Source organism: Salarias fasciatus (genome assembly GCF_902148845.1).
Source record: "Salarias fasciatus chromosome 23 unlocalized genomic scaffold, fSalaFa1.1 super_scaffold_20, whole genome shotgun sequence".
Classification (NCBI taxonomy): Eukaryota; Metazoa; Chordata; class Actinopteri; order Blenniiformes; family Blenniidae; genus Salarias; species Salarias fasciatus.
Window position 1 is genome coordinate 11,546,107 of NW_021941230.1, and position 10,219 is coordinate 11,556,325.

The window sequence follows — 10,219 nt, forward strand, 5'->3', positions numbered from 1 at the left end:
ATCTTCTTCTTGAAAACGTCTTAAGACTCGTTTCGTAAACATTGTCTCACCAATACAGAACTGCAACTTCAGTGTGACATCGCAACTAAAAAAAACTTAAAGAACAATTTTCTTTGCAAACTGTAAACCTTTTATGTGCATGATTAATTTGGTAAATTTACTTGTACACAACAATTATTTCTCTCAAATATCAACAGGCTCTTTTTATGTCTCAGTTGTCTACTTATTCTACCTCACACTGTCAGAATCTAATATTTTGACTTTTGAGACACACAGCACACCACAATCTGTCTTCATTAGCCAAAGACTTCATCATATTTCCTTGTTTTGTTCCTTCCTTTGTTTCGTAGCCTTGCTGTGACCCCCCTTGTGATAATCTCAACAAATTCAGTACACCATCCTCATCTCCCCTTCACTGTGTCCTGACTGATACATCATCTTGTTTATTTGCATTACCCCTCCATCACGAACCTGTGCCTATCTATAACCTTCCCAAAATTGAAGGTATTCTAAGTCCTGTCATGCAGTTTCTAAGCTGGTCACCTACAGCAAACATCTTACAATCTGCTAGCTGACTGTCCTCTGAATATGCTCTGAAAAAATTCAGTCTGTTTGAACAGCCGAGGCTGCAACAACCAGCCAGTCACTGACGAGAGGTACTGGGGGTTTGCATCCCTGCACTTGAAGAGGGTGTGGGGAAGTAGAGTAGATAAAAGAAGTTAGCTATGGGAGAGCGATGATGCCAACACCGATAGAGAAACAACAGTTTTTTTTTTTAATTCGACATGGTTGACACAGGACCAAAAAGGATATGTTCAGACGCTCATCCTTATGTGCATTCATGTCAGGAGCATAAGAGGGGGAGAGGCAGAGATGGGGAAGTCCTGAAATTGAAGTCTTTATTTTGGGCTACATTTTGTGTTTGAAAAGTAGGGGACGGAGCTACGGTCCCAAACGTAAGACCTTTTCCCAAAATTTACGTCCCTCTAGCTCCACCCCCTTATGCCCCACGGGGCCGAGTCGGGTGGATTCTCGTTCAGGGTGACCCGAGCTTTTCTAACAGTGCTCTTTTTTAGGGCGTGGCTCCAAAATTTAAAACCGGTGTCTGACCCCGGCTCAGGAAATCAAGTGGGTGAAAGGGTTTCACCTCACGCCCCCCTTTTTTGGGCCTGGGGGGTCCCGACCCAAGACCGAGTTTCCACACCGCCCGGTAGAGCCCCTCCTGCCCTGCACAACACCGTTGACCCTGCCTTTCTCTGGGCTTCCGTTGCCGAATTACGGCAGGTTGAAGGACGCTGAAACGGGGTCCTCAGACAGAGGTCAAGGCATCGAGCTGTGAAAAAAGGGGGAACGCCTCCGTCTGGGATCTTCAAACTCTAGATTATGTTTCAGAGCTACTACTACATCTGAAATTTCAGCTCCTTCTGATGTTTTTTTTCTGAAAAAGTTCAGTTGTTTCCACTTGTGAATTTGCTTTCCCATTCTGTACTCTTATTACAGGGAAACTCTTCCACGCTTGGAGCTCTAGATTATGTTTCATGGCTACTGGTACATCCTCTGTGTGTAATTTCAGCCCTCTGGGACACACTGGAATGATGCTAAGGCCACAGGTCAAAGGTCAACCTCATCAAAACTCCTCCACACTTTCACGTAGGAAGGTGAAATTCACATTTTGTTAGTTTTACATGTGTCCATATTCCCTCTGTCAAATTGCTGCCGTCTAGCCACAGTGGATCCCTTTCGGGGGGTCTTCTGAGTCCGTTCTCACGGGAAATTCCAAAAATTGCTTAATGGAGCATCTTTTGCTCATAACTTTTAAAATACTGCACCAAGATAGCTCAAAGCAGAAGGGAATCACTGTCTCTACACCCCATTTGTGTGTGCAAGCTGTGGTGGGACCCTTTGGGCAGGAGACACATATTGAAGCCTCATCCAAGTCCCTTTCAGAGTTATTCACCGCCACTTTCAGAGCTATTCAATGAAACGTGCGGCGTAGGTCAAAGGGCAACGGTCCGCAGGTGCTAGAGGGATGAGATCGCACACAGGTGTCAAGGACCCCCCACCCCGGGAGACACATATTGCACCCCCATCTCCCTAGCCCCGCCCCTTTCAGAGTTATTCACCGCCGAAGTCGGTAATGGCAGCTAACGGCTAAATCCATTAACTGCACATGTTCCTCAGGTGCTAGGGGGATCGCCTCTCACAGAGATGTCAGGGACCCCCTCAGGGACACACACATCCAACCCCCATCTCCCTAGCCTCAACCGTTTAGGAGTTATTCAAGCTGGAAGTTGGGATTAGCAGCGAACAGCTAATCACAGCTCACGCCCACTTTGTGCAGTATTTCTACAAGGTGGGCGGGGCTGACCCATGCCCACGGATGTGTAAGGTCTCCACAGACCAGGTGTGAAGGTTTGAGCCAGCTAGCTATCACTGTTTGGGAGCTATTAATGGAAACAGCTAAATTAGCTTCTTTTTTAGCCACAAAATGCTAGCATTTGCCTCATATGCATATTTCTACATGTCCCGGAGGGCTGAAAATCGCACCATAGATGTGTGATGGGACAACAAGGAATCCCTGAAGGTTTCAGCCCCCCACCTATCACCATTTTTTTTTAGAAAATAAAAACGTGAAAACGCAAAATATCGAAATTTGCTTTTTATGGGTACTTCCGTTTGAGCTGTAACCACCACAGCCGGCACACATGAGCGCGGTGTGGAGAGGGTGATTTCATGCTGGTTTGAGCTCGTTTGGCGGAGTATTTCAAAAACGGCGCACAAAATATACTCCGTTAAGGTGTTTTTGAAATCTGCTCCTTCCAGCTCCCTAGAAAGGCTTCCGGTGGGGCTGGAGGACTGAGATTTCACACAGGGGATGGGGTGGCATTCCCGAGGCATAATCTTAAGTTTCTAGCTCAAAGCGTTGAGGGAGTTCTAGCCACGTTGACCTTTGACCTTTGGGGTTAGGAGGGTCCCAGAGGGCTGATAAACACAATGGATGTCCTGGCAGCCCTCATTCAGGATCTAGATTTTCAGCTCCCTAGCTCAAAGCGTTGAGGCATTCTCCTGTCTATCAGGCTGCAGTTCGGGCCTCTCACTGTGCAAGTGGAAACTGATGGATTTTTTTCAGTAAAATCTTCTAGAGAGCTGAAAATTCACACAGTGGATGTCCTGGCAGCCCCCATGCAGGATCTAGCGTTTCATCTCCCTCGCCGAAAGTGTGGCAGAGTCCTGTTGAGGTTGACCTCTGACCTTTGACCTTTGGTCTCGGCACAACCCGGGGGGGGGGGGGGTCCCAGAGGGCTGATATTTCACATGGGGGATGGGGCGGCATTCCCAAGATATAATCTGAAGTTTTCTGTCTCTAACTCAATGCGTTGTTTTCATCCTCTGGGGGAATCCCGATTAGGGTTACCTCACCTCACCTCTGTGTTTTCCAACCTGATCCCACAGAAATGCATGAAATGAGCATGCATTGTTAGTACCAGAGGGTCCCAGATTACGTGCTCCTGTCACACAATATGCTGAAATTGCGTGTGGAGACTTTCAGTCTCCACTGAAAGTCAATTGGAATCCGTGGCGTGGTCTGGACACGCATTTTCAGCTTCAACGACGTCACTCCGTGAGTGTCGTTTCAAATTCTTATTACTTTTCCTGGGGTTGTTGTTTGCACTAAATAGATGTTCAACCGTGGATCTGAAATTTGATCTCGGCATTTAAAGGGGGCATACGCTTTTTTCACTTTGTGAAGAGTTTCTTATAGTATTATGTGTCGCCGTAGCCTCATTATGACGTTCAAATGTGAAAAGTGTCTGTTTCCACCGTGTGTTGCTGCACCACATTTTGTGAAAATGAAACGGAAGCTGAAATGGTCAAGTTTGAGTTTGGTCCGCTTATCCTGAAATAAGCGGGTTCAACTCCTCCCCCTGACTGTGCCCGCACCATGTGTGTGTGTGTGTGAGAGTAGGCGTGGACAGACACGTTCAAGTGCATACCTGGAGGCAGGCTCAGAAACAGCCTGTTCTGAGGAGGGCTCCTCAGAGCCACTTTTTAGACCACTGAAACTCCGAACAAAGGATGAATTTGGGGTGAACAAACTTAAATACTATGTTTTTGGGCTTCTGAGACCTATATGATATGACTGAAAAATATGTTCCCTTAAAACTCCTCTGAGCTGCCGACAAAAGTACAGAACAGAAATGCACTTTAATTACTGAATCTAATGTTAATCACTGACTGTGTTGCTTTAAGGACTGTTTGCATATTGTGACCTGATCGCTAGAATAACGCAAATAAAACAATTTAAATCACAAACTTGTCTTAATAACTGCAGTTGCAGATTGGTAACTCACCCTGAGCAGTCATCTCCTCACAGCTCTTAACATCTCATCTTCAGCTTGATTCCGCTGCAGGGCCTCCCAGACTCTTCCCTACTTTTCTTTCACATTATTTCTCACTGTTTGTAACATTTTATGACTCTCTTCTTACAATGAAAAGCGCCAAAACAGCAGAAAGACACATGACGGCCTATGTCCTTCGTTCAGCTTGTTTATGTCTGCTGAGGGGCGGAATGTTTACCATCTGATTTCCCCGCCCACTGAGAACAGTATCCATGGAGACAAACAAGGCCAGTGGAGACACCACAAAACCGAGTCAAGTACAGCGGGGCAGAGTCGAGTCTAGTAGAGTGGGGTAGGTGGAAACACGTCATATGTCAGTAGTATTAATTTGAGAGAACCAAAAAATTAAAGATGCACACTGTATGACTGACAGCAATAAAGCCTCAAAACTCAAAAAACTCAATCTAGATGTAGTGTATAGAAATAGATCATTTTATACCTAAATGTGAAGAGCTTATTCGCTGTGGTTGATGTGGGAAAAAAAAAAAGCTGTGGTTGATGTGGGAAAAAAAAAAAAGCTGTTGTTGATGTGAAACAGGTCACTAAGGTTTGGAGAGATTCACATGGATCAAAATGTTCTGGGATAGAGGTAATAAGTTTTCAAACCATGCATCCTTCGTTTTTGTCTTTCCTCAGCAGAATTACTCTAATCTTGATTTAACCAAAGGTTAATGGAAGTGAGACACATTTTTATTGACCTCTATATTACAAATCTAGCCAACTGCTTTGATCACTGTTCTAATAAACAACTTAGGAACTAATTATAAACATGCCATACAGTGTATATAGCACTGCTGGATCAGTTTCAGTATTATGAAAATTGTAAACAATACTGCATTTTAGGTGAACAGTATTTGTGAATGTAGTTGAAATGAATACTGCTGCTACCTATTTCCTAATAATAATTGTTTTATTAAGCAATTAATTATTACAAGGTGTGTACTCAGGTGACTTGCACAATAAATAATAGTCACCATTGACTAAAGTGTGAAACACTCATTTAATCGGACACCACAGCCCATCCCCCACTCCCGACAGGAAGCGTGTCTTCCTGGCAGCTCTGCGCATGCGCGTCAGTCAGTGTTGGAGGGAACGACAGCAGGACGCCTGATGGAGTCACCTTTAAAGGTAGGCAAAACTTTTTATTGGAAAAGCAGGGTTTTGTGCTGTGTGCCACCATCCAGTTGTGTAGTGAAAACGTGCCGCTTCCGGGTTTCTGATGAATTGGTGCAGATGGTCGGACCTTTTAGCCCTGATGCTAACGAGGCTAACGTGAGTGACAGACGCAGGTGCACTAATTAGCAGAGATGTGGACTCAGTCTGACTCGACTTCCACTTGAGACTCGAGTCTTTACTTGGGCTTGAGCCTTCTGAGTTGATCTGACTTTCTGCTTTCAACCAAACAGATTTTTTTTTTTAAAAAAAGGTATGCTAATTGACGCTCTGCAGTGCTCGCTCTCGCTCTCTCTCTCTCTCTCTCTCTCTCTCTCTCTGAGAACGTGTGTATGTGATGTGCGCGTGCATGCATGACACGACTGGATGTACTGCATTCTGCAATAAAGTGGTTTATTATGTACAGCATGCACTTTACATTGAGCTAACATTAAACCCCACCGCTCGCCGTAGCCCAGGTCGGGCGGTGGGGACGCAGAGTGACGGCAGGGCGAGACGCTGCTCCTCAGTGCCGATAAGACAAGTGTTGATTTCTGCCAGAAACTGATTTCTGGTCCGCAGGAGCGCACACAGCTGAAAAGTGCAGCTTCTGTGACTCTGTGAAAGTCTTCATCAGTCTCAAACAACCAGTTTGTTTATGATCATTGAATGATGTTTTTGTGTGTGTGTTTGATAACCTCCTGTCTGTACAGTTGCCTTATCTCGCTGTCAAATAGGCTTGTTGGTGTTTCATCCCCCTTTTACTTCACAGACCTGCATATTCTTTGCAAAAAATGACTTGGTATCATGCCATCAATACATGTAATTAGCAAAATATCCATCTACATACAATACTAGAGACATGAATAATTTTTTGGTAAGCAAAAAAGCAGATTTTTACACTGTGATGGCCCTTTAGTCATGTTCCCAGTAGTAAAAAGTACTGGTTGTGTTCAAATGTGGTAAATCTGACTCTGCTGTGTTATATTAACTTATTTTGGGGCAAAATATCCCTCTATGTATAATACTAGAGGCATGAATCAGTTTGTGGCAGGTGAAGTAAGCTGATTTTGACACTGTGATAGCCCTTTAAGGCCTGTCCATGCTTCACATGTCCGCGTGGGTGTGCGTTGGTCCGCGTGACGTAAAAATCGTCATGAATTCCTGTCCGCTAGGGTCCGTGCGGACCGATCCGCGGACGTCCGCGCAGCAGCCAGAATTTGAGACCGCGTTGCGCAGTGCGCGCAGGTCACGGAAGTGTGCGCCTGTGCCAGAGCGCCATAGCAAACAAAACATGACGGTAAAAGTGAAAGTAGACGGAGCTCCAGCCTGATGGCTCCACTTAAAGACACCGAAAGAGTGAAAAACTCGTGGAAAGAGAGAGAGACTGTCTGGAGGGAGGAGAAGGTCCGCAGACAGAAGTGAAAAAGTAAGTAATCGCTCCGGCGCCGCCCCCGCGATTCAGAAACAGAAAAAAAAAGGCTAAATAAACTTTAATATTTAAAGATAATGTACTGGCAATGTATGTGCTTAATTTTCTCTAAATAATCCGTAATAAAGGAGCAGATAAACAGTCTGTAGAGCCGGAAAAGCTTGTCGAGGCTGCGTGGATCACCACGCCTGCATGAGACGCGCACAGCTGAGCTCAAAATGTAGCATGGGAGAAAGCACGTCCACATCAGTGGTGCGCGGACCTTCCAAAGCGGACGCGGAAACGCGTACATGTGAAGCATGGACCAGCCTTTAGTCAATTTTCAAACCGTGCAAAGCACTGCTTGGGATCAAATGACTCTGTTGAGCGATTTAGTAATTTTGATGCAGAAAAAAAGAACACATAGAACACCTCCGTGACACATATCTTTATTAGCGTAAATACAAGCCAGATTAGAATCACCAACGAGCACCCACGATTTAACAGCGATATAAGGCAACTGGAGGAGGCTATCAAACGCACACACAAACAACGTTTGATGATCATAAACAAAACTTGTTGTTTGAGATGGGTAGATGGGGGTATGTCACATCTGCCCACTGTCCAGGCAGATCGCTTCAACCCTCGGCATTAAAGTGGATTTAATCCTTTGTCTTTCCCATGTAAACGCCAAGCTAATAAATGTAATTTGGAATTAAATAATTCTGAACTTCCATGTAACCGTGGCCACTGACACGGATTGTGCTCTATGCAGCAGTGCAGTCCCCCCCCCCCCCCCCCCCCCCCCCCCCCCCCCCCCCGTGGGCACTGTATACTGTAGGACAGGGGTGCCCAACCAGTAGATCGCGATCGAGTGTCCCCAGGTAGACCGCGAGGTGCAGGGGGAAAAAAAAAAAGTTTGTGCGGTTAAAAAAAAGAAGAAAGCAACAAGTGTGTGCACACGTTAGCGAGCGAGTGCGTGTGTGCGCATGCAGCACTCTCCATGAATGACAATCATGCCTGATGCACACTGGATGGGGTCCGGCTGCGAAACGGCTGCGTTCCACCTACGGAACGGAATCACCGCATCACCGCCTGCAGTGTCTCTGCAGTCCGCTGGAGGAGGTTGACAGATCTGTCGCTCTCCCCTGTAAACAATATGAAACCCGTTTAACTCAATAGAAAGCAGCCCAAACGGCCATCTCGGTTAAGAAATGCATATTAAAACTGTACTTGTGTAATAAAAGAACACGTCATAAACACAATCATTTCATCAACCCGTCCAACATGTTCAAAAAAGAAGCTTGACTTGGCAAAAACCTGCCCAATTTGAGAACACAGAGCCCCTCCGTTCATAGAGCTGTTTCATTTAATTTTGGAGCCGTTTGACTTTCCTGCAGTGACAAAGTACAAAACTGTTCATTCTTCTAATGCATATAATCACTACATCACGTTGTTTGTTCTGTTTTCTACCAGAGGAAGTAAAGAAAATAGAATATTACGGAAAAAACACGATACAGATTTTATTTTGGAATCACTTATTTTAGAACAAGTATCGCGTTACCTTCTGGTACTACTTGAAAAGTAGCTCTTGGCCCAAAAAAGGTTGGACACCCCTGCTGTAGGACAACATATAGTGAACCTGTCTATACAGCTGGAGCTCCCCCAAGTCCCATCCTGCACCTGATTCATTGAATGTTCTGAGCAGTTGCTCACATGCCCCACAGCAAAAACCGCCCATGGTTGAGAAGTTTCATTAAACTTCATATTTACCTTAAATAACAGAAAATACACAACCCTGTTCATGTACTGTTTCACTCTCTCAAACACATACACACACTTTCACTGTCTCAAACACATACACACACTTTCACTCTCTCAAACACATACACACAATGAGTTTGTTTTAATGATTATAGATTTTAAAAGTATATATAAACTGTCTACATTCGATGCATCATTGCTTTGTTGTTTAAATCACTTGAGAAGACTCGAAACTGAAAGTATAAGACTTGTGACTTGACTTGAGACTTATTAGTCTCGACTTGAGACTTGACTCGGGACTTGATTGAAAAGACTTGATACTGACTTGTGACTTGCAAATCAGTGACTTGGTCCCACCTCTGCTAATTAGTTTTGGGGGCAGGTGAGTTGAGGGGTGCGCTACACAGATTAGCCCAGGTCTTGGTGAACTTTTTTTTGTGAATGCCTTTACAATTTATGATAAAAACTAATGATAGTCTTTGAAGAAGGGGATGACTCATTGAAGAGTGAGTAGATTTTGCTGATTGCATTGACACTGAGATTTGCACTGAGATTTTCAATCAGTTAAAGTTTAAACTTTGATATAAGATAATGTGTTTAGTGTATTGTAATGAAAACACATTGTTCAAAACATTAAATTAAAAATTGTGTTCCAGGACTGCACATCATCAGATTTTGAAGAGGATCTATAAATGAAAACATTAATTTACTTATTTCAGGATAAACGGACCAAACTCAAACTCGGGCATTAAATAAGGAGATTTAACTCCTCCTCCTGACTGTGCCCCCACCATGCATGTGTGTGAGAGTGGCGGTGGACAGATGCGTTCAAGTGCATACCGGGAAGCAGGCTGAGAAAGAGCCTGTTCTGAGGAGGGCTCGTCAGAGCGACTTTTTAGACTGCTCAAACTCCGAACAAAGGATGAATTTGGGGCGAACAAAATTAAATACTATGTTTTTGGGCTTCTAAGACCAATATGACGTGACTGACAAATAGCACAATATGTTCCCTTTAAGTCTTGTTGGTTTTTTAAACTGTGTCTTGTTTCTGTTTCCAGCAGATGTCATCACCTGAAGTCAGCGAGCAGACTGTGGATGAGAGTGACAGATCTCAGGTAGGAGCCAGATTATAATACATGACTTAATCTCTCAGAGATTGGACAGTATTGGTTGTCTGTGTTGTATATAGTGGTTCAGTGAGTATGAATTGACGTCCCAGCACAGTCTAAAATCAGTCCAAGTAGGCTGTGTGTATAAGTACTTCTCATTAGGAGTGTAACGGTATTTGTATTCGTCCCGTACCGTCACGGTACGGGGGTCACGGTTCGGCACACACAATCACACGACGAATACACCAGTGAGTAAAAAAAAAAAAAAAATTCCAACCTTAGATGGCGGTAATGAGCCTAAAAGCTGCCGGCAACCACCATTATCACAGAAGAAGAAGAAGTAGAACAAGCAGGTCCAAACATGAACAAACAAAGAAGAAAGT